This window comes from Cyanistes caeruleus, chromosome 5 (assembly GCF_971803275.1).
Source record: "Cyanistes caeruleus chromosome 5, bCyaCae1.hap1.1, whole genome shotgun sequence".
Classification (NCBI taxonomy): domain Eukaryota; kingdom Metazoa; phylum Chordata; class Aves; order Passeriformes; family Paridae; genus Cyanistes; species Cyanistes caeruleus.
The window spans coordinates 29,554,577-29,581,323 of NC_141705.1; the positions used below are offsets into that span (position 1 = coordinate 29,554,577).

Genomic DNA, 26,747 nt, shown 5'->3' on the forward strand with positions numbered 1-26,747 from the left:
AACATTTTTGAGGGTTTGCACTGCAGATTTCAGTATTATATATATATAGATAGATAGATATATATAGATATATAGATATATATATATATATATCTCAAAGCAGGATTTGAGGGCAATTGTCTTGTGACAGCTTGCAGTTTGTTGACAAGATTTTTCTTTGCAGTTTCCATGTATTTAGTAAGCTTACTATATCTTGTACATCAACATTTTAGCAAATTTAAAGGTCAGCCAAATAATAAGAAATTATAATGCAAACTTAGAAACATAGAAATGTATGATGCAAATACTCCTTCATATTTAAAGTCATGATTCACTGCCTTCTGCACAGTAGATTGTTTACTCCTCCTGCATAAGTGGCTACAGGCAGGACTCAGGTGCATATGTGGGTGGCTAGAGGGGATAAAATATAATTATTGATGTCATGAGAAAAACAGTCTTCTGTCACTTGTTGCTCAGTCAAGCTCAGCACATTTCAGGTATCAAAAGAAGAGAATAATAATACTGCTTGACTCATACTTTTTATTCAAGAAAATGAATAGCATTGTACAAAAAAGGTGGTGGATACCAATCCATCATATGAATAATACTCTAGATTTAATACCCTAGAATCCTCTGCTGGGTTCAAAGAATTTTGCAGGATGCATTTTCAGTGATCATATCATTTCTTACTGATGAACAGAAACTGCAGGAGTGGAACAATACAACCATTTTGTTGGTGCCTCCTATTGCATTGCTCAGAAGAAAAAGTGAACAAAAAGGTCAAATGCAAAATCCAGTGGCAGTTGTAGGAATTTATCTATTTTTCTTTGAAGAAAAAAACTGAAGAGCGAATGTTCTAAATCATGGAGAAGAATTGTGTGCAATATCCAAAATTTTGCATTCTTCCTTGTCACTTAAAAGTTTAGCTTCATGTCATCAAAAAGCTAGAAACATGTCATTTTAATCAGCTTCAGAATACATATATGCATAACGTACACTTAGTTATAAAGTATATACATCAAAACACAGATGAGTAAAGACTTATGCAATGTACCTAGTCATAGAATCTGTGGCATCTCTGTAGTCAATTGCAAGCCCCAGTTGTAAACCTTATTTTACTCAGGGAATATTTCAGTAATTAATGAATACTGTTGTTATGAAAAGATGGAGCAGAGTGTGCTGACATTATGGTTTCCCCAGTGGTATAACTAGGACTGAATGATTCAGAGAACTTCCCACCATGCTAGGCAGAACTGAACAATGTGTCAGTATATATTTATACTCCTTCATTTCCAAGGGCAGAAGGGCTGTTTAAATCTTTCACATCTGGCTGCTCTCTCCCACCCTTTTCCTGTGGGAAGTTCTTTTACATCTTTGGCCACAGAGAAGGGGAAGGATAGCTGTTTGAGGGACTACACAGCAACCCAAAGGTCAGTGAAATTTTCCTGGGAAAGCTGGTTAAAAGTATTACTTTATTCTCAAAAGTGATTTTTTTAAAAAAAACTGGTCAGTTTTCTGAGCAGTAGAGACACGCTGAACCACAGAAACTGATTTTGGAGAGCTGGAGGTTGGAGCTCAAGGATAGAGTGCAAAACTGCTGAACTGAAATAAAAACGTATGGTGAACATCAAAGTAATAGATTGTTAATTAATTAAAGACCAGTGTCACTGATATAGAAGTGCCTCTGGCATTAAAATTAACTATTTGACTGAAACGTGTAGAGCAGCTCATGTTTCTCATGATGTGTCTACAGTGTACAATTGGCATGGAGTGTTAAAGTGCCTCCAGACTTTTGGAGAACCAAGTTCACATGTCAGGAAAAATACAACAGCAGAGACAGAAAGCTCTATATAAATAGTTACCAGAATCCATAACAAAAACTTGTTAAAAGATAACCTTAGCATCCTTCACACAGAAATGTACAAACACAGATTTACACAGATGTTTGTTCTCAAGTGCAAACTTTTTTTTTCAGGAATCTCCAAAGCTCAATGAAACAGCATTCATATTTGGTTATTCAAGCTTTCTTTATAAATCAAAGGCAAGGTACTTTCTTCCCTCTAAACTGAAAGTTTGGACTCCTCAAGACAGATGAGTGTCTTGAGGATATTAAGTCATACAGTCTACGGGTTCTGTTGATGTTGGGAAAGAAAAGTTTATGGTTCAGAAGTTATTCTGAGCTTGCAGAACTGATGACAGTAACAGTGCCCAATGGCACCACTTTTACAGGACCATATTTAGTTCCAGTTTAAGCTTTAGCATTTCAATTCTGCTGCAACACATTGTAGTTCTCTTTCTGCTGCTCCCCATACCAGACAAACTTGCATCAGCAGATGCCAATTTTGTGCAGAACCCCACTGAGTAATGCATGTGATGCATAAATGCATAAGTAGTGCATTCAATTTCTGAATTTGACTAGCAGCTCTGCATAGATCAGATTGAAAAACTTGCAGCTATTTCATGCCTTAGAAAAAGTAAAAAACCAAAATCACTACCCCAACTTAATTTAAGAGATTACCTCCTTAACTTCTCTCAGACAAATGAAGGTGTCAATTCAATGCACAGGTCATGTGGAAAAGTAGAAGAGATGAAAAGAAGCCAACCTTCACAATCCCATAAGGCACATTTCTTTTTTTCCCTAAATGGGCCAAAACTCATGCTGCTGGTTCAGCTTCAGCAGGTCACCTAATACTACCTTACTGAGGCCACTCATGTGATTCATTATGGCTAATCAGACCCTAAGTACTTAATCAAATTCTGATCCCAGAAGAGACTATGTTGAGCCTGTGAACAGTCTGTCAAGCAGTGGTTAATACATGAGCAACCTGCTGAAAAATGAAACAAAAAGTATGTTTTCTGATGAGGCTAGGCAAGTTCTTGGCATGCATCCCTTCTACTTTTGGATGTTTCATTGACATGGCCTCAGTTGCTCAATGCGCGAGACTTGCCATATATTGCTGGAGGTAGTTATTAGTTACCTCAGTGCTGTTCCCTGGAAAACAGGAGATGATTGCACCTCTCCTGCCACTCCCCCTTACACTCCCCTTGGTACACCCCCTTAGAGTCTCAAATGGCAAGCCTGCTTTGGGCAGCTGAGGATCAAGTCCCCCTAGAACTTTTTTCCTACCAGGCAAAAGCAATAATTCATTTTTGACTCTACATAGCCAAAGAAAGATTTCTTTTCTAAAGAAAAGAAATCTGCAACTGTTAAAAATTGTCATCCAGTGTTCATGTAAATATTCTTTAAAATCTTCATACTTTTTTTTTCCCCTGCAAATGGGCAATTAATTGCTTACAGAGATACACTACTTTTCTATTATTTACTTAAATGCCCTTTTGTTGTTGTTCAGTCTAACAAAATACGGTGGTTTTTTACTAACGCAGATGAAAAGTACTTCTTGGCTTTTTCTTCCTTTGCAAATGTTTTCCCCTCTGTGTTTGTATTTAAAAGTTTAATGGACAATCTATCCTGCATAATAAAAGTCCTTAGTTATCTAATGGCTAAGTGGAGTCCAGGCAGCCAAAATATGACCCTTCTGCACTGCTACATAATTCTGTCATGACCACATCAACATTAACCTGTTTGCAAGGAAGAATCCCTTCATTTCTACAGCATTTACATTCCTCAAAGAATCACTGTCAATGAATAAATTTGCCATGGGCTATGTGGTAAAGAGAGAGGAGGCTAGAGCTCAGTCTACTCCCCCAGGTCACCAGTCAGCACAATTCACAAGTACATTTAAACTTCAAGAGATTAAATTTGCTCTATGTTAATTAAGTATATTAGCACAAACATCTCCTCCTGTCAATAGGACACACAGTACAATAAATGCTCAGAACAGAAACAATTACATAGAAAAACAAAGTGAAAAACAGGAATGTGAAAGGAACATTAACGGAGGATAATATAATTTTTAAAATGAGAACAGTCTTAGGTTTCAACTGCTTCACTCAGGTAGAAGACTGAGGGAAGAAGAGTGAGGGAGGTAAAGAGAATGAGTAACTTTTTCATTTCATTTTGTATACATGATAAAAATTTCCTTGTATTTATCAGCTAAAGAATGTGGTGGAGAACTGTCATTTCATATTCATGCAATAAAAGCACATGCAGTACAGCAGGAATATGTTGAGAAACTTGGAAATTTCACAAAAATAATTTTGTATCACAGATTTGGTGAGACTAATTTATTCTGTTGTGCTCTAATTATTTTTGCATCTGATTTTCACATGCAACGTAATATATAGAGCATTCAGTGAAACATTTGTGCTTAGCAATCCAGTTACTCAAAAATTACCCTTCAGTAGTATTCAGAAGATTTTATGTATCACATACATCATTTCCTGATATGCTTTGAAATATTTATTCAGAACTGTTGCTCTGCACTCATGGCAAGGGCAAAGGCAAATAAATGATTGCCAACGTTTTGGTTAAATAGGCTGTCCCTTAGTCACACGATTTCCTTGAAAAACTGTTGTGTGTTCTGGAAAAAGTCTTCACTGTATTGCTTACCTTATTGATGTAGCTATTTCTTAGTAGGCTGATGACACTTTACTTGAAATGTTCAGCAAATGAAAGATGGAAAATTCTAATGAGAATTTAAATGCAAAAAGAGTCCAACCACAAGGGAACACAACATGACTGTTTAACAGAACGGACCATTATTATGGTTCATTGGATTATATTATATTATTATGAATTATTTTTCTGCAAATGAACAGATAATAATATCATTTCTAGCCATAAATTCACTTTATGAAGTGTTAAGTCACTAAATGGTCAGCCCCCAAATACGTTTCTCCTCTTCTTATCTTGTCAGATTGGCTTTCTATATGATCTTCTTCTGTAAGATGAAAGAGACTCAAGGAATGAGAACTAGAGTTATAGATGTCAGACTTCTTTCAGATTTACAGTTCTGAAAGAGTTTCCCGATCAATGGAGAAAGGCAAAACCTAGCCAGATTAAAGATGGAATTTAAGGTACTTTTGAAGGGAAGTTCCTGAAAGAAGGAATGTACATGTGTGGGTATATGCATATACCTATTTACATATATATATACACCATACATGGTGACAAAATTTCATAAAAAAGAGACAAGCAGATCCATAGTCAAAATTTTTAAAGATATGACCAAGGATTTTATTTATTCATAGAATCACACAGAGTATTCTGAGTTGGAAGGGACCCACTAGGATCATCACAGTCAAATTCCTGGTTCTGCACAAGACAGCCCCGAGAGTCACACCCTGTGCCTGAGAGTATTGTCCAAATGCATTTTCAGCTCACACAGCTTGGTGCTGTGACAGCTTCCCTGGGGAGCCTGTTCCAGTGCCCAACCACCCCCTGGGGGAAATTTTTTTTTTCCATATATCTAACCTAAACCTCCATTGACACAACTTCAGGTCCTGTTGGGTCACCAGAAAGAATAGGTCAGTATCTGCCCCTCCACTATCCCTCATAAGGATGTTGTAGACTGCTATGACATCTCTCCTCAGTCTCCTCCAGGCTGAACAGACCAAGTGATCTCAGCCTCTCGTCATATGGCTTCCCCTCTTGACTCATCAGCATCTTTGTAGGCCTCCTTTGGAAACTCTCTAATAGCTTTATATTCTTCTTATATTCTGGTGCCCAAAACTGCACACAATATTCTTCTATGTAAGGCTGTAGCAGCACAGAGCAGTGTGGAATAATCACGTCCCTAAACCAGCTGGGTGATTCAGATTATAGTGTTAAAAGGAAAGGACCTATGTAAGTAGAATATATGCAGAGAGAAAAAGATGATGACTGTAAGATTTATTATGGCTATTCTCAATGTTAATCTTAGCAGTAGCTATTCTTAGCCTAAGGCTATTCTTAGCCTTAATATGAGTTTTTAAAGATATTTGGCTGAGAGAAATTATTTGGATTATTTAGGCTGAAGAAGAGGGAGGCACTAAAACTCTTTACTCTGTGGACAGATAGAGATGCCAAGTTCCAGGTAGAGATGCCAAGTTCCAGGTATCTGAAAGAAATACGACAAGGCTTGTAGGAAAAGGCAGTGCTTGACAACGCTAGAATGAAAAGAAGCTGCACTGTACTTGTAGCCATTCTGTGGCACTTTCTGCTGCTCTCGAACACACGCTGCCTATGATGTCTCCCAAAACAAAAATAGGAAGTGTTATCTGCTAGGACAGATGGCATCTCTTCTACCTTCATTCAAACCACTGCCTGGAGCTTCCTCACAAAAATCCCACCACATGCGAACGGTGCCTCGGCAAACAGATGCAGCAAGCGCCAAAGGGCGTTTGGGAGGCGGCTGGCCACAGGGAGCAGCAGCTCCTCCCGCCTCCAGCCCAAAGCCAGGGCAGGCACCCACCGGCCCGCGGGCTCATCCGTGAGAAGTTGCGGGGAAAATTGCTTCTGAGGGCGGATCATTCACGAACCCCCGCCAGGGCTATTCGCGTGCTGAACATCAAAGCACTCGGGGCAAAGCAAGGTTAGAGGAGCTCGTGGTTGCTGGGAATGGGGAGAGCGTCGCGGGTGGGAATCCTGTGGTTGCTCCCGCGGAGGTGCAATGTGTCTGTGAGGGCGGGGGTAGCGGGGGTATCTGCACAGCCTCTGAGACCGCGGTGCCGGGGCTGGCCGGCCTCCCTTCCCCGGGGTGCACGGCGGGGAACGCGGCCCGACCCTTCCGGGAAGACCCCAATCGCCGCTGCGGACTGCCCTGGCTCCTAAAGGGAGGAGAAGAAGGAAGGGTGGGCAGGGGGTCGGCAGGATGGGGTTGGCCCGCACGTGTGGGAAGGCCGGGCATCGGGGCTTTCTGAGGGGAGGAGCGCCCCGGCTTTGGCTGCCAGGAGAGCCCGGCCGCTGCCAGCGGAGCTCCGCGCAGCCCTCAGCCGCCTCAGGGAGCCGTGCCCCGGCCGCGTAAGTGTCTCCCCTCTGCCGCCTTCCCTCCCTCGGGACCGGGTGGGCGAGGGGCTGGAGGAAGCGCCGCTGTCGGCTGGCTTGGACGTGGTGGGGAGGGATCCTAAGTCCCAGGTCCAGCGAGGCTTGTGCGGCCGGAGGGGCGTTGATGCCCGGCTCGCTATTCCGGGAGCTATTCCTGGCGTCGGGCGGCTTGCGCGGGGAGAGGAGCGAGGGAGTGCCCTGCTGCCTTTTGAAGTCCGCCGCCGGCAAAACGGCGCTGGCCTTCCCCTGGCGGCTCCAGCGCTGGGCTGCTGCCGCCGGCAGCGCGGAGGGCATGTGGCACGAGTGGGTGCCGGGCACAAGGGCTGGCACGTTTGCTGGTCCTGGAGTAGCGTTTGCTGCTACTGTAAGGGTTTGGAGGCGTCGATGGCTGAAAAGCCCCTCCTTGGGTTTCTGGCAGGCTCTCTCAAGGTACTGACTTTACTTGGGGGTGCTGTCCGTGCAGGGGTTACCCGTGCAGGGCTTTACCGACCCAGAGCGCACAGTCGCAGTGCAGCCCTAGTTCTTAGCTGCTTTTTGGGAAATTGGGGAAATCACACTTCAGTGGAGAGCCTAAAGTAGGTGTAGGTCCTTAACCGTGGTAAAACAAATTTAGGAAATGTAAGATTGTTCCTTTCTAACAACTTTGTACGTTTAAATCTAGAAATATGTTTGAAGTATATATGACCCTACATATAATGCTACTGACAGCTGGAGAAAACAAGTCCAGTAAAATAAGTTTTAAATTCAAGGTATCAGAAGAAGTAGAACATAATCCTTCCGTTTTAAAACATTTGGTATCAGTTGAGATTTGTGATACTGTTTGGATGGTAGAGTATTATCAATCTGATACAGGATCTGGGTGAACTCCATTAATTTGGCTGAATTACATTAGTTTTGGGGAAGCAGGGGTCTCACACCACTTCAGTTCTGACAGCACATGTAGTTTCTGCTGATTTTTATGCATCATTCCAGCAACTTACCTGTGAATAGAAGTTTCCTGAAGTTGGGCCTAAGGTGTGAAAGGACGTTCTTCAAGCCTACCCTCTGCTTCAAGTATATTAATACCCAACATTATTTTAGAAGCTTTCAAACTTTTTTCTTTATATTCTTCTTATTAAAATCAAAACAAATCTATTGTGAGGCATTTGGATGTTCCAGAGATGTAAGAGGTAAGACAAGGAATCATGGCATATAGAGCATATATATATATATATATATATATATATATGTAGATGTAGATGTAGATGTAGATGTATATATTGAAACAAGTTGATGGTACTTTGTTCATGCTAGAAAGACAAAACACATTCTATAAAAGTTCCTGTAGACACTGTGCAGACTCAGTACACAGTGGGTCTTGGATTTGAATTTGGATTAGGCACTGTGGAAAATGTTTTGCGTTCTGTTTTGTGTTACATAATGGCATTAAAACATCAACAGTAAAAATAGGCATCATGCTTATACAAAACTAAGTTTGTTTTCATTGACATCTATGATGTACTACATGCTCAGCAGAAAAGGACATGGTGCCTGCCTGCCCCACTCCTGTACACAAATCTCCATGGCTGCAATTGATTTCATTTGGCTCTGCCCCGTCCACACAATTCTTCTAAACCCCAGTCAGTTCTGATACAAATTGGAACAGAAATAAAACCTCACAGAGATATAAGCAGCTATATCAGTTACGAAAAGTGCAGTGATGTTTTGTATGAACAGCATGCATTACTCATCCATGGAGCAATCTTCTGTCTAAGCGATGTTACTAAAATCCAACTTTGATTCTTCAGATGTGGATGAAAACTGGCAATTTGTAAAGTTTTACTGCAATGAAATTTTGATCCTGGAGCTCAGTATGTTGTCTACTGTGTGCATGCATAAATGATCTGACTAAGTAAGGTTCCTGACCTCAGTAAAAGTGTACTTGATAAGAGGAATAATAAGGTAGCTGTTTCTAGCTTTGCACACACAGATTAAATCAAAACGAGTTTCAATTTTCTTAATAATCATAGAATCACAGAATATCCTGAGTTGGGAGGAACCCACAAGGATCATCAAAGTCCAATACCTGGCCCTGCACAGGACAGCCCCAAAAATCACACCATGTGCCCAAGAGCATTGTATTAATAAATTAATGGACTTAGCATATTTTAGTTAGGGATCTATTAATGCCATATAGCTAAGGTGTAGTAAGCTAGCAATGCCATTTCAGTGCATATTTGTGACTTCAAAGAAGAACTTCATGCATTCATAGTAGCTTTTTCCATACTAAGATACTAAAAATAATCTTACGTGTTGCTGAAATTATTAAAAAGTATACAGTATAGTCAAAGGTATTTGGAGCCATGTTTTTGTGTCTGTAAATTTTCATGTGTCTATAAATGTCCATCTTCATGATACCTCTGCCATTTAACACATTGCCCTTGATCCTTCAGTATCACGGTACCATTCTGATCCTCAGGCTTCTCAATTCTTCATCCTTTTGTTCATTCTCCAGCTGGGGAGAACTGCATCCTGATTTAGTAGCTGAGAAATTTAGTATTGGTAAGTCAACTGACAGGGCTCTTGGAAGGAAACAGCTGAGCTTTCAGAAAAAAGATTTTCCTTTCTGCTGGGAAAAGCATTTGTATAAGTGATCTGCCACTATAACTCCAGGGAGAGTTATAAAGGTTACTAGGAAAAGTGGCTTCTGGGACTCCTAAGCTTAGTCATTCTTGAAAATCATCCAAGATCACAGTATTATCTTGCCTGATCTCAAAATTCTTATTTATCCAAGTGGACATACTCCAAGGAAAAGATCATTCAGAAATGCACTGAATGTTGTCCTTGTCTTCATGAGTTCCTGCACTGGATTGCATATGTGTGGAATGAGAGATTTCTGAATGGATGTATGATACTGATGGGAAATGTGACTGACCACAGGATGATTTCAGGACATTTTGTTCTACACACAACTGGAGAAGAAATTACCTCAAATAAAACATTCTGGTTGCAAGATGATTGCAGGTCTCTTAATGCCAATATATGATCTACAGCCGTTACATACATGAATATCCCTCTTTCTCACTTTACCATGAACTGAACCCCTGTGGAAATGAGGGTAGGCAGGTTGTGACAGTCTAAAAAATTGAGTTTAATAACTGGTATTGAGCCTGTGTTTTTGAGTATGGAGAGGTGCTACTGGAATAGCATACATAGACAATTGTCATATCTATCCTCTTTTACTGTGGCCGTAAAGATTCTTTCCTAGACTACATGGACTTTGAATTATATGTGTGATGGCTGTGAATATATGTAAGCAATCCCCCAACATCTGTTATGAAGAATTAAGCAACAAACTGGAGTAGAATATTTTATGGTTCAACTTAATAACAGAGGTCCTCACAAATAAAGTGTATCTCCATTCACATATGGTAACATTAATAGAATCTCTAAGACAGACGGAGCCTCTTAAAATTTTGCCCAGACAGCAATGAACTTTTGAATGGTATGGAATAGTAACACCAGAGCTCTGATGACAGCTATCTACTCTAGTTTGGGTTATGGCTTCTAGAAGCATCATCTAAAACTAATTTACATAAAAATCCAGGCCATAGGATAACTTCTACAACACTTACTTTGGAAGAGTATAGTCTCTGATTAGTGTCTGAATGGCTGCATGTGTCTGACAAGCGATAGTAAACCAGCCACATAAGGAAAAAATGGAGGAAGCTATCTTATATAAACCATCATGTTATCATCATCCTTGTTCACTTGCTCTGGTTCTTCCCTTTAAATTTTGCAGTTACCTTTTCCTACCACCTATCTTTGGTTAGGTGACCCAAAAGACCTCCATGCAGTTATAGAGAAAGGTGGGTTTTGTTGCTCTCAGTTCCCTGTGACAACACATCACTGTTGATAATATTTTATATATTAGTAAAGGCCTGTCTGCACAAACCAGCCTTGGGAATAAGTCATGATATTAAAGTCTAAAGTCCTTGAAACCTTCCTGCAGAAGAGAGAATAAAGCAAAACAATATCCTTGTGTGTAGGAGAAAAAATGTAAACCTGTGTGTATTAGCCAATAGTAACTTGCTTAGACCGCGGACCCTGTAGAACCCTATAAAAGGTGTGCTAAAGATAGAAATAAACGGCGTTCACGTTTACTTCTGTGAAGGGTTGTGAATAGCTGGTGGCCTCTCAACACATCACAAGTCCAGTGGCGTGTACACAACATCTGCTGTTTCTGATAAATAATCAAAATAGGCAGTCAGTGTTGGTGATTCAGTGTTACACTGTAGTTCCCTCTATTGCTAATAGCAGGGTAGTTTTGCCTCTTGATGGTAACATCAGTTTTCAGAATTTTCTTGCGTTGTTGTTCTCACTAATTGACCTCATTTCTGAAAATTACATTGTCAGATACACTGCCAGAAAGGGATGATTGCATTTATGCAATTAACTGGTTACCAGAATTTTTGTGAATTTATCTGTTGTAGCAAGGTGACAAAATGTAGAAAAGTGTCAACTGGCAAAACACAAATATGTAAACTTCTGCAGGGAGCTTAACTAGGGAACATTTGTCAGCTGGGATTGGACTAAAGGAAAAGACAAACTGTACCAAGTGAGTTCACCAGATTTTTCTTCCATCATCTGTATTTAATATACAAATTTACTCCACCTGTGCTTTTTGCTTTTGAGAATATTTTTCTTTGAAAAACGTATGGAAAAATTTATTATTGCTTTAAATAACATTATGCTTTAGGTGACTTTTTTACGGTGAGGGAGTTGGATTCAGTGCAATCAAATTTTCATTTCCTCTACTGTTGTAACAGTGAATGATGTGCTTAAGTTGTTCTATAGCTCTGTGAATTCATGATCTCTTCTCCTTGCCCACTTTGTTTGAGGTTAGTTATTTTTTGCCTGGAGTTGTATTGCAAATTTCTTGACAGCATGGAAAAGCAATTGTGCTTATTTTATTTTGTTTGTGCAGTACCATGCACATTGTGGTTGTAGAGTAAATAATAATTGAAACAGAATTTGGAAAGGATTATTATTGTCCTTTTTTCAGTTTCCTTAGACTGAGAAACATCTCATTATTACGTAAGGAAATTGAAACATCAGATATTGTGCAGATATTTGATTACTCCTGTGAGGGGCTTAAATTAATTCCTCTGAATACACTGTTTATGAATTCTGATATGGTCTGATATTGATTTTAATTTTGCCCTCAAGTATTTTTGGACTATCATGCAGTTGAGAGAAAACGATGGGATGTGACTTGCCAGGAAATACATTCAGCACTGTGAATTAGATGAAAGTCTTGTGGATATATAGAATTAGCATGCATGTGTGATTCTTTTCAAAGGTACAGTGCTTCAGTGTGCTTTTTGGAGCCAGTAGTTTAGATGAGTAGGCAGTATTTTTGATCCTTGTAATGACAGTCTAACTTTGAAGTAGTGGTAAGTCTTTGAGTATAATCAGTTTTGTTTGCTCTGTTCTTGCTGCAAGGATTTGAAGGGAGGGAGAACTTTTTAGGGTAGTACTGAAGAAGTATCATGAAACATCAGGTTTGTTATGTGCAATAATACGTACATAGTAATTTACATGTTCTGTGGCTGTTGTTTTTCCTCAGCAATATGTTTTTAGAAAATCTTGATGTCTTATCTCTAGACACTGTTTACCAACTTGTGCCCACCCTCTCTCTTTGTGAAGACTCAAGGAGGAGCCCTGAGCACGTTTTGATCAAGAGGAGATGTTCTACAGGCATAACAAGGTCTCATCCTGAGTGAAGAAGGAAGTTCTGAGGTGGAGGCTTCCTTTAGGCCTGTTTGTAGAAGTGCCTTCTAAATCTATGAATCTGGCTTTTTTCAGAAAAATGTTTTTCATGAAGGCACGAGTATGCATTAGATAAATTGCTATGCTGGTAAACTAGAAAGACAAAAATTGCACTTATATCAAACTAGATCAGTAAAAAGACTCAATATTAAAAATTCAAAAATATGATTTACCAAGAAGTACATGGTGCTTGGTTAGAAATCATATGAAATTTTCAATTATAGTATTCACCGTCAGAAGGAGAAGTCCAGAGAAATAGAAATCAGTGTTTCTTAAAACTGATTTAAAACACCATCTTTGGGAAGACTTCCTATTGTATATAATAGACCTGCTTTGAGGTTTTTATTGTTTTAAGGTAGCATGAGTACCTGTCCCTGCCATCCTTTGACAAGTGTCTTATCATTTCTGTTAGTTTTATTCAGTGCCCCACACCCAAATTGGCCAGGATAGTTACTATTAAAAAGATTTAAAGTATCTCCCAAGGAAGCCCCAAAGGTGGGTCATTGTTCCTCATATTCTGAGTGTTGTTTTTGATGTTTCCCAGCTTCTTTTTTTCAGTGCAGTGAAGACTGCTATACTTCCTTGTACAGAATAATTTCATGGTTTTCTGCTCAGGGAAATATATGGTTGGTGCAACACAACATCTAGGAAAATAATGAGAGACCACCATTGTGTTTGAAAGACCTCTTGGAGTGTGTGGAGGTGGAGCAGTGGCAAACTTGTATTATGCCAGTTATGTGAGAAAAAAGAGTAATACAGGTTTGCCAATTACAATATGATATTAATATATAACTTTCCTACCAGTCTTGCTTTTTATTTGCTTCTCCACATTTGCTTAGTTTCTCCTCCTCTCTTCTGAATGCCCAGCCTCTGAAAGTCTATAATCCTTTTCTGGGAATTATGTCAACTAGATGTTGCTGAGAGACCTTTAGATTTTTGAGGCAATAACTATAAGTTTTCAGGAGTTAAAAAGTAGATGTTTGTGTATCACTTGGAAAATCCCTTTTGTCCCACGAAAATGCAACTTTCGTCATCATGGTAGAGCCTAATATTGAAAAATACCGTGCGGTAGCAATTTATCATTGAGAACATGAGGTGTTCTGACTTAGAGCAATGAGGGATTCATTGTGTGGATTTTCCATCAGAAAAATGAAGAGAGAGAAGAAACTGAGAGGGAAAAATCAGCCCTGTGATGTACTTTCTCTAAGTGAAAGAAATCTGTTCTAATTGTCTCAACATTTATTCATCCATGGAACGGTGCTTCTGAGTGTCCGGTCCAGAATGTTTTGCAGTCTCCCATGCAATGTCCAGCTCTTAGAAATAATTTATTAGACTGCTTTAATTATTTTTTTTTTAATTTATGCATGTGTCTTATTCTGAAGCAATTCGTTTCAACATCAGACTTAATAACCCCATTTTGTATTTTTAATTGTCCCAATTACAAACATTTATAAACCTTCATTCAGTTTTCCAGTACTCTGAAAAGTCTTCTGTGGTGTTTAATTGCCTATATACTCCACTTCATTAGTTGTCTAAGCAAATATTTTTAGAGTTGTAATAAGTGAGGGGTTTTTTTACCCTATTTGACAGCTTTTCTGTCCTATATGGTAACAGATGGGTTGCACTTAGTTCAATGAACCAGATGCAAAATGAGCAGAATTTGCAGTTAAATACTGTTTATGTTGCATTTTTATTCACACACAATAAATTAAGTCAGCTTCATGGTTATGTAAAGTTAATGTTTACACTCTTTCATTGAAATTAATTAAAATGTACCCACTATGCTCTGTGAAACAAGTAGTTTTCCGGGCCTGGATGGGCTCATAGGTACAATTTGTATATTTCTTAGTGAAGCTGTGTCAGCATAAGGAGCTCTTATGTTGTTTTCCAGGCTGCTATCTCTTGTTCCTGCTCCTGTAACCATCACTCTGTGCCTGCATAGCTGCTTGTGGTTCTGTGAAATTAACTGGATTAGGAAACATTAACCTTTTTTATTAGGATACTTTTGATTGAGGATCAGTTCCCTATTCCACCTGGAATGGCCGTGCACATGGCTGTGCAGACACAACTAAGGAAGGGACACAGAGGAGGGAGCAGACTGAGTAGTGTGATCTGCTTCAATTTTTCCGCCATTGGAAGAAATTTAACATGCTCCACATAGCTGTAAAACATACCATAATTTCCCTTACATCCTCTGATTTTTGTCTTCACTTCCTCTTAGACTATCTTTGGCACTGAAGAAAGCATTAGTTGAAAAACTTTGACCATGACTGTGGTATCCCTCAAACTTTCGAAGTTTTGGCATTTAGAATCATTCTTCTTCTGCAACAAAGTTCTGTAGAGTTCAGTTCCATAGTTTTGTTCCTTTGGACTTGAACTAAAGAAACAAATAACTTTTCACACAAGAAGGTATCACTTACCAAATGTATTTTTAGTTATACTCTGCTAGACTGGGTTGGTGACTGACTTGTATGTGAAGTGGTTCTGAATGAAGGATTTTGGATAGTTCCTACTTTTAATCTGTTACATCTTTACTATAACTTTAGCTCCTCTATTGCATATTTGATGTGATTCTGATCTCTATTTGGAATTATAAATAGAGAATATTTTCATAGGACCCAGTGAAATAACCAAAGTGGCAAATATCTTTCTTCTTCCCTCCTCATCCGAAACACTATCTCAACTCTCATTTGCACGAATTAGACTATTATAAGCTATCAGAATTTCTTTTTAAAATTGTTTTCTTCAAAATTATTTTCTTGCACTTTTTCATGAAAATAGGCAATATTACAGCATATTTGTCCAAACAGCTATGTGATGGCTGGTGAAAATTACTTCTGTATAGGATGATGAGTGCAATAAGTATCTTCCTTTAATCTTCATAAAAGAACAGTGAAATACAGTGTTTTAGCTTGGCTGAAACCTAGCTAATAGAAGTGTGGGTTTCAGTGTTCCATATGCTTTCTAAAGATTTGATAACAGGCATTGCTGATAGCACACAGACAGAGTTGGCTTCATTGCAAATGTTTGCAAATGGCAGAAAGGCAGCAGAAAAACAGAATTATGTGAATGTTGCTCATAGTGTCCCCTGGAGGGGCAGCTTGGGGTGGCTGGAAAGAAACCTGGAACTGTAAGAGAAGAAGTTCTCCTGGTACTTTGTTTCCTTCTATGTTCAGGGAAACAGGACTCTGGAAACACACAGCAGGGCATGTGATATATGTGACTTTGAATTTCATCACCTCGCTGGAGGAGACTACAAACTGGAAAACATCATCTGAGTTGAAAGGGAAAGTTGGAGCAGTTGGAGACACACTTCCAAGTGCTATATGTAGAATCTTCTTTGATAGTAAGCACCCCTTTGAAAACACATCCAAAGGCTGAAGGAGGACCTGAAATTGTGGTATAAAGCAACTGCTGAAGGAGGACCTGAAATGGTGGTATAAATCAACTTTATTCACAATGCTACTTCTGTCATGTTCTCCTGAACAGCTAGCATGACTGCTGGCTTGAGTGTGGATAACTTTTGCATTTCTCTTAGTAAACTTAGAAAGCAGGGTTTCAGGAACCACAACAAGTTCCCCAAAACTAGCCTGGGAAATAAATTTGTGAATTGGATAGGCTGTAGAAGTTGTTTCCCTCGATATGAAACTGAGTCAGACAGGGAACTTGCATAAGGCTGAATATTTTACCATGGATTTCTATTCTGGAAGGCCAGGAAGGGAAAGTTTGGATTTCCCCATCAGAAATACTGCAGTCCTTGACATTAGTATTTTTCGTGACTGATCAAATTCTCCTGAAATGTATTTGGTTTGGTTCAATATTGTTGATAAACTGGGTAAATTACTGAGCAGAAGAGAAAGATAATGTTCTGAGAACAGACTCTGAGATAGGAGCCATTACCAGAAATATGTCTTCTTGCCTGAAGAGGCAAAACTTTATACTGTAATAGCCTTCAAGAAATGGAGAAGTGGGATATGCTTCATAACAAGAAGAGAGAAATGTTAGAGTTTAAATCCCACTCCCAAGGTTGCAAAATGTGAAACAGTAGGTAGCATTTGTTCAAACTGATATTTCAGAATATGGTCCTACACCGTGAGGAGTGGTAGGTTGTGTGTGTCTTCAGGCTTGTACAGTGTACCAACTTGCTTTTGGGTGGTGGGAAGAAGGTACTGCCTGTATGCCTGCCACAGCCCTTTTGTTATACTGAGGCATATACTGTGGGCTAAAATGGCATATACTAAGCCTTGTGAACGAGGTGGACAGTACCAATAAGAAATTTATAACTGAAAGAATGGGGAAGAAGTCTGCTTTTTATGGATTTAGGTATATGAGCAATACTTCCTACTTGAATTCCAAGTTAATGTATTAAGACCATCTCACCATGTGGGGGGGATGAGCTTTCATAATGGTCTTCTCCAGAAACCATGGAAACAGAAGACTGAAATAAGAAAGTAAATAAACCTCTTCTATACAAATGCAAACTCTGTAGGTTGCTGTCCTTGTCTTTCTTAGCCGCTTTTCCCTACAGTTTGCACTGAAATAAGAGTACACACACTGAAAATAAGGCATGCTGAAATAGAACTTATTAATTTCTTATAAATAAAGCAGAGCTAGTAATGTCTGTATTATTTCTGTAATATCCTTTATATGCTTTTCATATTTCAGATCAAGTAACTTGTAGTCAGAGATTCATTTGGCTTTCCCATCAGGGTGAAGTGTCGTGTCAGTATTAAATTAAGTTCACAGAAGTGAAATTGGAATGGAAGTAAGACTTAAAGTAACTTTTGTAACCTTACATTCTAAAAATCTCTAGTCCCTTAAGATGTACCAGTAATGCTGTGTACTGAAAAACTGAATTGTCCAAGTCTACTTAAAATGGATTTGTCTTTTGCATGTGTTTCTAGCAGTGATGGGGTCAGATTTTTGTTATGAGTCATTCATCATCAACACTGCTGCAGTGTTACATTCTAGACTTTAATGTTGCCATTCAGACTGTTGTGGTCCTTCTTGAGAATAATCTTGTCCTTACTTAGAGTTATGGTTGCACCAAAAAGAGTTGAAATATTTTAGGTCTTGCCTATAGTAGTTAATCCTTCTCCATATGTACCCTGCAGTAGTGCTGGTACAAGAACTTGTGCAGCTCTGTAGGAAATTGTATCAGGAAACCAACCTGGTTCAAAATTCACTGTGTACCTACCCAGTGTTACTGTGTCTGCGTTCCCCAGTTTTTTTGCAGCCACAGAAATGTTTATGTTGTCCCAAGGGAAGAATGCAGGAGTGAGCATCTGGTTAGGGTACACCACTAATTTTGGTGGAAATGCTGGCTTGAGGTTTTAGTTCTAGCTATGCTATAGCTGCTGATGAAGCAATGGCATCACAGAGCTTAACTGTCTGATAAGCACCTTTGTATTCAGGTGGGTTGCAGACCAGCCTGTAACTTTAGCACCTGAGCTTTCAGTATTATCTGTGTGCAGTGGCAGTGTCTACTTCAGTAACTGGTGCAGCTCTGCAGGAATGAAGCTGTAGAGGAAAACTTCTGGTGTTGTGGATTCACTGACCACACCACTTATATTTTGCTATGTGCGGGACAGTTGGGAGGATTTCAGGTTAGTTTTTGTCTGGTTCCACAGGCTGAATTTCCATTACCTCTTGGAGTGTACTTGGTTGCTGTTCTGGAATACATATCCAAATTTCTTTTCATGCAAAAGGATGTCTCAGGATTGTTCCATGGAGTGAACCAAGACACAGTGAATTGTCTGGATAACAAGGAAAATATCTTTGAAAATATGCATCTGAGCATATTTTCATATATAAAAATGCCAGTGTAAACATACTAAAGGTAACTTGGCTCTGCCTGTAGATGCTGCAGTCTGACAGTTGCTCTGTGATACCAGTGTTTTTTCTGTGGTTATACATGACTCTCCCATTCTTTCTGATTCCAATTCAAAACTTGTTTTGGTGACAGGTCAGCATCTAGTCCCACTTTGATCTCCAAGTTCTGAGACTGATGGCATTCATTCACTCTTTGTTGGTGGTAATGGTCAGAAAAATATTCACTCTTTGTTGGTGGTAATGGTCAGAAAAATCCATATTTTCCAGCACATTTTATCTCATCTCATCTCATCTCATCTCATCTCATCTCATCTCATCTCATCTCATCTCATCTCATCTCTATCTACCTTTGCAATATTCTATGCAAATTAAACTAAACATGAAACATGAAGTTTAAATCAAATTAAAGGTTTTTGGCTGGACTGTTTTTGGTGTGCATATGTGTTCTCATAAAATTTAGTACCCAAAGAAGGGAATTCTTTATTTCAAACTGACTGTGGATCTTCCACTGATGGAAGCACAGAATCATAGAATACCAGTTTGGAAGGGACATCAAGCATCATCTGGTACAAACTTTCTCAGCAAAAGCACGGTCTAGACAAGATGGCCCAGCACCCCATACAGCTAAATCTTAACTGTATCCAACAATGGGGAATCAACCACTTCCCTGAGGAAGTTATTCCAATGGCTGAATGCTCCTGTGAAAAACTTTACTCCTGTGTCGAACTGAAATCTCCCCAGGAACAAATTGTACCCCTTCCCCCTTGTCTTTGCAATGTGACTCGATGTAGAAAGGGAGTATTCACTCCATGAAGCTTTGCCAAAAAGAGGGAAGTGTAAAGACAGTGCTTGAAAGTGTTGCATTTGCTGTGTAAAGGAAAATGTTGAATCTGAATAATCTAAAAAGCACCAACAAAAGAAACCTTGCATGTGTGTTTGGCAGATGAACTGTACCATCTGTTTCCATTCTTATTCTTGTTTGGTCTTGTTTGACCAGCAGTAGCTACACTGGAGCTTCTTGGTATTTTGATAGTCAAGAGTATTCATTGTGCATCTGTAGGAAGACAGATGAACCCACCAACACATGCACATTTCACTGATTAGCTCTACTTTTCTCTTATTGACTTTTTTTAAATAAGCCCTAAGGCCTTGATTCTGAGCTCTTACTGCAGTATGATGCAGTAAAAAAATGCAGAGCTATTTTTTGTCTTAGCAGACTTGAAAAGTTTTTTTTCACTAACTAGGGCTCAAAGTATATTTATAGAGAGAATTGTGCCATGTGGCAACAATCTGTAGTAAATTCAAGTGCTTTTATGACAAATATTGAAGGGATTTCAGTCTTTTTGGTATGCATATATTTGAATTTCTGGATCGAGCATAAAGAATTAAGTATTTTCTTTTACTTTTTAAAAGAAATAAATCCTGACTCTTCCTTTTCCTCCTGTTCTGGAGCTTACATATCTTGGCAGCAGTGTTTGAAAAAGTTCTGGTTAAACCAGTTTTGGAAAATGGTTTGGCAGGACACAGTGGAGTAAAGCCAAAGTATGTTAGAGGTAAGTTTTAAGACCTAATTGTAAGCTGAAGTTATAGCTATAGTGGGAGAGAGCGATGTGCAACTCAAAAAAAGTATTTGGCTCTTCCCTCACCTCCTTTTTTCTTCTTTCTCCAATTAGTCAAGTTGTGCTAGACTACTAGAAATAGTACTCAAACTTCTCATGGATCCTACATTTCTTCTGCATGAGCCTCAGTCAATGTAGACAGGAAATAACATCCTTAAGCAGTTCTTTGAAAAGTAGCTTACTTTTCATATCATCATATCATATCAATCATATCATCAATAGGTCAAATTTCACATGCCTTAAAAAATAAGTTGTGTGGAGTACAGAGCACTGCAGATACTGATTTTCCTTTGATACATAATTTCTTACATAATAGTTGAAGACTTCCATTTCCCTTTTTTCCCCATTTTTTCCATCAAGCTTCCATTTCCCTTGTTACCTTCCAGTGTTGTACAAACACAGCTACTTTCAAATGCTTTAGTTTATCTGCTGTTGACTTTAGAAGTACAATTTGTAATATGACAGGATGACTGCAGGATATTACTTGTAAAGTTTGTATAAAATGGTTTGTGCAATTTTTTTTCCCACAGTGAAAATGTCTAGACTCTTCAGAACCTTTGTAAAGCTGTTATCCAGACAAATTAGTTCCATGAACTTGAGTCACATCAACCTCAAGAATTATCCAAATAAATGGGGTCACCAAGTCATTTTACTGTTAGCTGTAATACAAAACTCTGCTTAAAATCTGTAAAACTGACAGAAAATTCCTTGTTAGATACAGCCCAATCTTTTTTCTTCTTTTCTTTCTCAGTCTTTCTATTTTTCTTATTTTTTTCTCTTTTTAAGAAGATTTTCTGTTAATCTAAGTGTTAAAAATATTTCCCATCAGAGTGGGCAGTCTGATGCATAATAATTTTGGCTGTCTGGCCATTGCTAAATTGTATAAAGCATAGATGTAATAAGGAATAATTTGTGGCTGTGGCCAGCCAAAGAGTAGAAGTCCATGTAATACCCAGTTATATTCATAGGGAGATATTCAGTTCATTTTGGGGAAGTAGCAATGTCATAATCTCTATGGTCAGTATCTTCTTTTTGATCTTTTATAATGTTCCAAAATTCATTTCTCCCTATCCATGACTTCTCAACTGGTTTTGATGACACTTTTCAAATAGCCTTTGATCCAGCATGTGATTGTTACTTGTGCTTTCTTTGTGTGCCATATACTCAGTTTGATAAATTTTGAGGAAAGAAATCCTCTGGACACAACTTACATTCGCTTAGAGTCCATCTCCTCACTTTTACACAAGCTCTAATGAATGTCTTTTGTTTTACTTCCAAGCAGTTAAAACTGTGAACATTATATTGTTTGGTCTTTTTTATTTTGTGGAAGGAAGGGGAGAAGAAAAGAAGCAATGTGAATAAATTGAGTTAAGCTAAGTTTAGGAAGAGACAGACTCATAGTTTTAACAATTTCCCCAGCTGAATGGTATTTTCATGCTCTGTTTATGTGTTGTCTTTGAAGAGACCTTGTTAGCAGAACACAACTTCAATCATATGAAATAGCTTTCTGAGAGGTTTTTTTTTTCAGAGTTTGCATTATAGAATTAGGAACAAGTAGAATGAAAGGAAACATGAAATTACTTTAATTCTTGACTAAGTCACGGCATGGCATCACGTTGTTTATTCCAGGGCATATTTTATGCTGATAGGCATGAAATGGTAAAGTATCTGCTTTCTCAGATGCATTTTCTGCTCTTTTGGATGATTTTAGACATGTCATGTCTAGATCATGACAAAATTTCTAATGTCACACACTCATACAACTATCAGCAGAGAGCAAAGTTATAAATGAAAAAAAGAAAAAAAACTAGTATTTTTTTCTGAAGGAGTAGCTGTCTTTGATCTGTTTGAACTCACTCAGTGGCTCTACTGCTTTTTTCTTGTTTTCTCTTGTTTTGGCCTAATAGCTGTCATCAGTTTCATATAAATTATTGCAGTCCAGTGCAAAGTCCACCAATATCTTTCAAGAGTAAACCCATTTTTTCTGCTCTGGACAATTCATCCATCTGCTGTTGGCCTGCCCTGAAAACCCTTTCAGAAGTATGTCTGGCCATCAAACAGTTGTCTGATGTTTGTGGTGGGTTTTGTAATTCCCAGCAGAAAAACCCCAGTATTTTAAGGCCTCTTTTGAAGAGAATTGATCAGTTCTAATGATTTGGAGATTGTTTGGGGTTTTTTCCTCATTTCTCTTTGTAACTCTTGGGAATTGCAGAGTAAGTGAATGTGTTCATCTGTATCCTTGTGAAGTCTTAGCCTTCCTTCTCAGGACATTACCTAGCTAATAGTCAACATGTAGTATAAGCTGTCTTGAAAATTTTAGAAGAAATACCTGTCTATGATGCGTGGCTGGAAGAAGAGCATTTTTATTTTTCAGATTTGTGCTCTCAATTTTCAGAAATTTCTCTCAACATTACATCAGCAAGAGACCGTAGAGAGTCATTGTCCAGTTAATCTTTAGGGATAATCAGGGTGAGGTTGGATGGCTGCTTGTGCTTCTGGAGAGTTACACACAAGGAGTTAAAACATCTACCATCATTTAGAGGTAAAGTAATTGCAGGTGTTTTGTACACAACAGGCAGGCTGCTATGGCAGTTTCCATAAGTATCTGCAGCGCTGAAGCAAAGCATCAGATTTCATTGATTTTTATTTTATTTTTTAAAGTTTTGTGCCTGCAGAGTTTAGAAATAGAGAGGTGGTTAGACCTCAGGGAATAAACCCCTGCCTAAATCAGAAGAAAATGACAATTAATTCCAGGTGAGTCACCTGGATTATCTTCAAAGTTGATTTTTATCATTTGTTCTAGCCAGAAATTCTGCTGTGTATATAATAATAGATTTCTAAAACTAAATTAGGCTAGCAGCAAAAAGCATGTCCAATTTGTGCACCACTGAAAGTTTGCAAGGAAGTACATAGCTGCTATTAATACAGAAAACTGCAAGGAGCTTTTTGTCCTTCATATCCTTTTATCTAGACACAGACTTCTTGTATTGGATTTCCAAACTTCCATCCTATTTTTTTACTTCAATTAGAGCATTTATTTGTCTTTTAAACTGTACCAGATTGATAGCATTTATCAAGGACATTTTTAAAAAATGATTTACTGTCTCAGACCAAATAACCTGAAGGAGTCGTGTTGTTACTAATGGATCATCATTACTAGTCCACAGACTACTAATTGCTGAATTTTTTTTCTTTTTTCCCCCCTCTTTACCAAAAAATTGATAGATCATGTTTTAGGTTGTTCATTAACAGATGTTGAACTCTGGATGGTTTGTTTTAGAAGGCTACATAAAGTTTGTAAAACTGGAGGTATTTTGGTCTTTTGACTTACTATTTTTAGATTTCTGTGGAGACATGCTGAAGAACAGCAGTGATTTTCCTTCTGTTATCATCAAAGTATTTCTAAATAATTTTTCTTCTGAAGATTAGAATTATGTTAGGGTTCTTTTTGAGCCAAAACAAACAATTCTTACTGTAGAATACTAGAAGCAGTTTTAAATATTTTGAAGAATATTTTCATACTGGAGCAATTACTGTATCTTAGTATCTGTACTGTATCATCCTGCCTGATGAATCATGATTGAAGTAGGCAGAAAATAATGAGAAGTTGAACCTAGGATGTATGTGAAATGTGGAAAAAGGTCAAAATTAAAGAGAAATAAAAGAAAGTAGCTGGAAGTTATGGGAGTCTGTTCACAGGGAACATTTCGTTCTTCTTAAGCCTCTTCAGCTGCTGGAAATTGAGATGCATGAGATATGCATGTGCATTGCTGGCTAAGTTTCTAGGGACAGAAATAAAGAGCAATAGTTTGAAAAATGCATGCCAAAGTGGCATTTCCTGAAGGCCAACAAAGCAATGCATGGGTGAGAAAGGTTCTTAGCCAAGGTATTCTTGCTGACATGTTCATTACCATTTAAACTAGCTATTTTTTTTTTTTTTTAGATTAGGCCTGAAGGATTTGACATTGATTAGAATAATTTTATGTGACTAAATGAATTTCTGAGTATCTGTTACTGGTGTAGAACAATTGAAGCTTCATGTTTTTATAGTGTTTCCACGAGAAATGTGTACTTACTCTTCATGACAAATATTTTACACTATGAAAACATGTATCATTTACAGGTGGTGCTAACAATGATCAGGTTCAATAAAAATCAGCAGGTTGGTGAAAAATTCCATCTACTGCTAATAAGGGAAGTGGTGGAATTTTGAAATTCAGAAATAATTTCTATGACATTTTCCATTAATATTTTACCCCAAAGGGGTTCTGTGTGTTCTAGTTACTCTATGAAACAAGATACCTGATGTCAGAAGCTTTCTGCTAGTAGCTGCTAAAATGAGATGTCTCATCTTTCCTGCCTGTAATTTCCTAGACCATTGCATTTCAAACTAGGAGCTTGTTCTCTGGGTTTGACCCTACCCTGGCCTCCTTTTTGCCCTGGGGTGAGTAAGGAATGGGTTGTGTCCAGACCCAGCCTCTGCTCACACAGGTAGCCGGAATTCAATTTGCTGTTGTTGCCTCCAGAGTCATGAAAAGAAAGTGAGCAAGCAGAACACTTTTAGTCCAAAATTGCAATCCAGCTATAATAACAGTATCTTTTTGCATAGTAGGAACTGAGAAATAATATAGTTTGCACTCATGAATACACACAGAGCCATGTACACACAACGTATGTGGAAGGATACCTCCTTGGTGACAGCTACTCTTCTTATTGTCTGGACTTCTGAGGGCCTGATTTGTGCATTTGGAGTGGTTTTCCTTAAGCAAATATATTTGGCTCTATTGCTTTTGTTCAGTACATCTTAGAAGAGGATGTTTTATGATCTGTGTGATATCCCCTGACCTTTTCAGTCAGAAGTTGGTCATGCCATTCAGAATCATTGTATGTGGCAAGGAAAGAAAGTTCCTGAGGTGAGGAGGTGGTATAGAATGTTTGTTGAGATGCTTTGTGTTTGCTGAAGATAGAATAAAATGTTATACATTTATGGGCCTTCTGCTGCTGCAACAAAATAAAATTGGAAAATTGTATTTCACTCTATCTTCAAGTAGGAGAAGTAATGCCTGTCCCAACAATTTCCTGTTTGCTATGTCACACAAATTATCCTGGAAACACATTTGCTAGTATTTAACTGGTGCATCATCAGTTAGTACTGCAAGTACATTACTGCAGTCAGCATTCATACGGTTTGTTCCTCTGGGCTATTTGGTAGTCAATGAAGTAACTTCATAGGCACAGTAAATGCAATTTATGCTCAAATGACTTTTGATTTTTATAAGCAGAGCTGTGTCCTGGAAAAACTATGGAACTGCTAAACTGTTGGCTTTTTCAATACCTCCAGACGATTTATATTGAAGATAACATTGCAAGGAAAGAACTGTTGTGCTGGCTGGGAGTACAGAAACGCACATGCACATCTGAGTTGGATTTTCTCTCAAATGTTTGTGTTATTCTGTATGTTACTTATTATTTACAGAATACTCATTGCTTTATGAACCAGCACATGTGCTTCTTCAATGCTCTGCTGAAATGATTCTCCTGTTATTGCTGAACTTGGACTTATTCCAAGAGAAGGTCTGGTTTCTTCAGGCAGACTTGCCAGTGTTTCAGTCCTTACACGTTACATGGATCTGAAAGCACGTCTTCATCACAGTTATGCAATTGATTAAAACAATTGATTAAAATACAAAAAGAATACTTCTTTCTTAAGAGAAGTTCACAGAGCGTTTTTGATGTATCCTCAGAAGATGTTGAACAGGGCTTTGCTGACTGCAGTGCTCTGTTACATCATGGAGCTCTGCAGCCTGTCTAGGCTCTCTGGAAAGTATGGTTAGGGTCACTTGCTGTACCTATTGCTAACCCCACTGGAAATCTGTGAGCAACGCCTCAGTGGGCAACTATCGAGGTCAGTACTGGTTTTTGCTGTGTTTTGAAGTCTTAGTCATTGTTCTACTTGTGAGCTGTTACATGCAGTCAAGCTGTTTATTGATTTGCTTAAAAGTACTGACAAATTTGAAACTCTTTCCAAAAAATTACCCAGTTGAAGGTTGCAATGTTCTTCAAACTCTGTTCCTGAAGCATTAAATGTAGTGGCGCTATTTAAAGCCAAGAATGAAAAGGGAATGCTCTGTCATTAGTTATCTCAGTTATAAATCATGTTAGATGTTTGGATTTATATGATCTTGATATGTACAATATATATTGAGACTGTCTGTCTAGAGCATCCACATTTAATGTCAAAGGTTAGTGCTCTGTAACAGGATTGCTCTAGTGACTTTGCAGGGACTTATTTTTCTGGAGATTTCATATTTGGAAGAAGTGGTGTTTGATTTTGCAGGGTGCAGCAAGTACCTGCAAGGAATCTTAAAAGAGGTGGTCTTAACAGCAGTTACTTCAGACCATGGAATGCTGTTTAATGCTTCTGGGATTAAGCGTTGCAGGTGCAGCTTATTTATATCGTGTGAAATAGCCGTTCCTGTTTATGTTGTTTTGTATTGTTCTGATGTATAAACCTAAAATAAATCACAGCACTGCACTTAACAGACATGTTGTGTCTGGTGTGTGCTGTGTGTGGCAATGGT

General features: G+C 38.4%; 2 protein-coding genes across 10 annotated transcripts in view; both read left to right on the forward strand.

Annotated features, from left to right (window-relative positions):
* The window catches only part of LOC111927993 (uncharacterized), a 30,535-nt gene extending 13,339 nt beyond the window's left edge, over positions 1 to 17,196 (forward strand). Inside the window, exons 6-7 of one of the 2 annotated variants that reach the window (XM_086888798.1) lie at positions 4,797 to 4,956; positions 15,892 to 17,196. The gene's annotated coding sequence lies outside the window, so the exon portion shown is untranslated. Of the gene's footprint in view, positions 1 to 4,796; positions 4,957 to 15,891 lie in introns of those variants that run through there. The other variant, XM_086888803.1, reaches the window with a different exon arrangement.
* The window catches only part of SLC7A2 (solute carrier family 7 member 2), a 53,137-nt gene continuing 32,416 nt past the window's right edge, over positions 6,027 to 26,747 (forward strand). For 3 of the 8 annotated variants that reach the window (XM_086888766.1, XM_086888772.1, XM_086888767.1), the window contains exon 1: positions 6,261 to 6,452. The gene's annotated coding sequence lies outside the window, so the exon portion shown is untranslated. Of the gene's footprint in view, positions 6,453 to 6,480; positions 6,881 to 26,747 lie in introns of those variants that run through there. The other 5 variants (XM_023925129.2, XM_086888771.1, XM_023925128.2 and 2 more) reach the window with 4 other exon arrangements.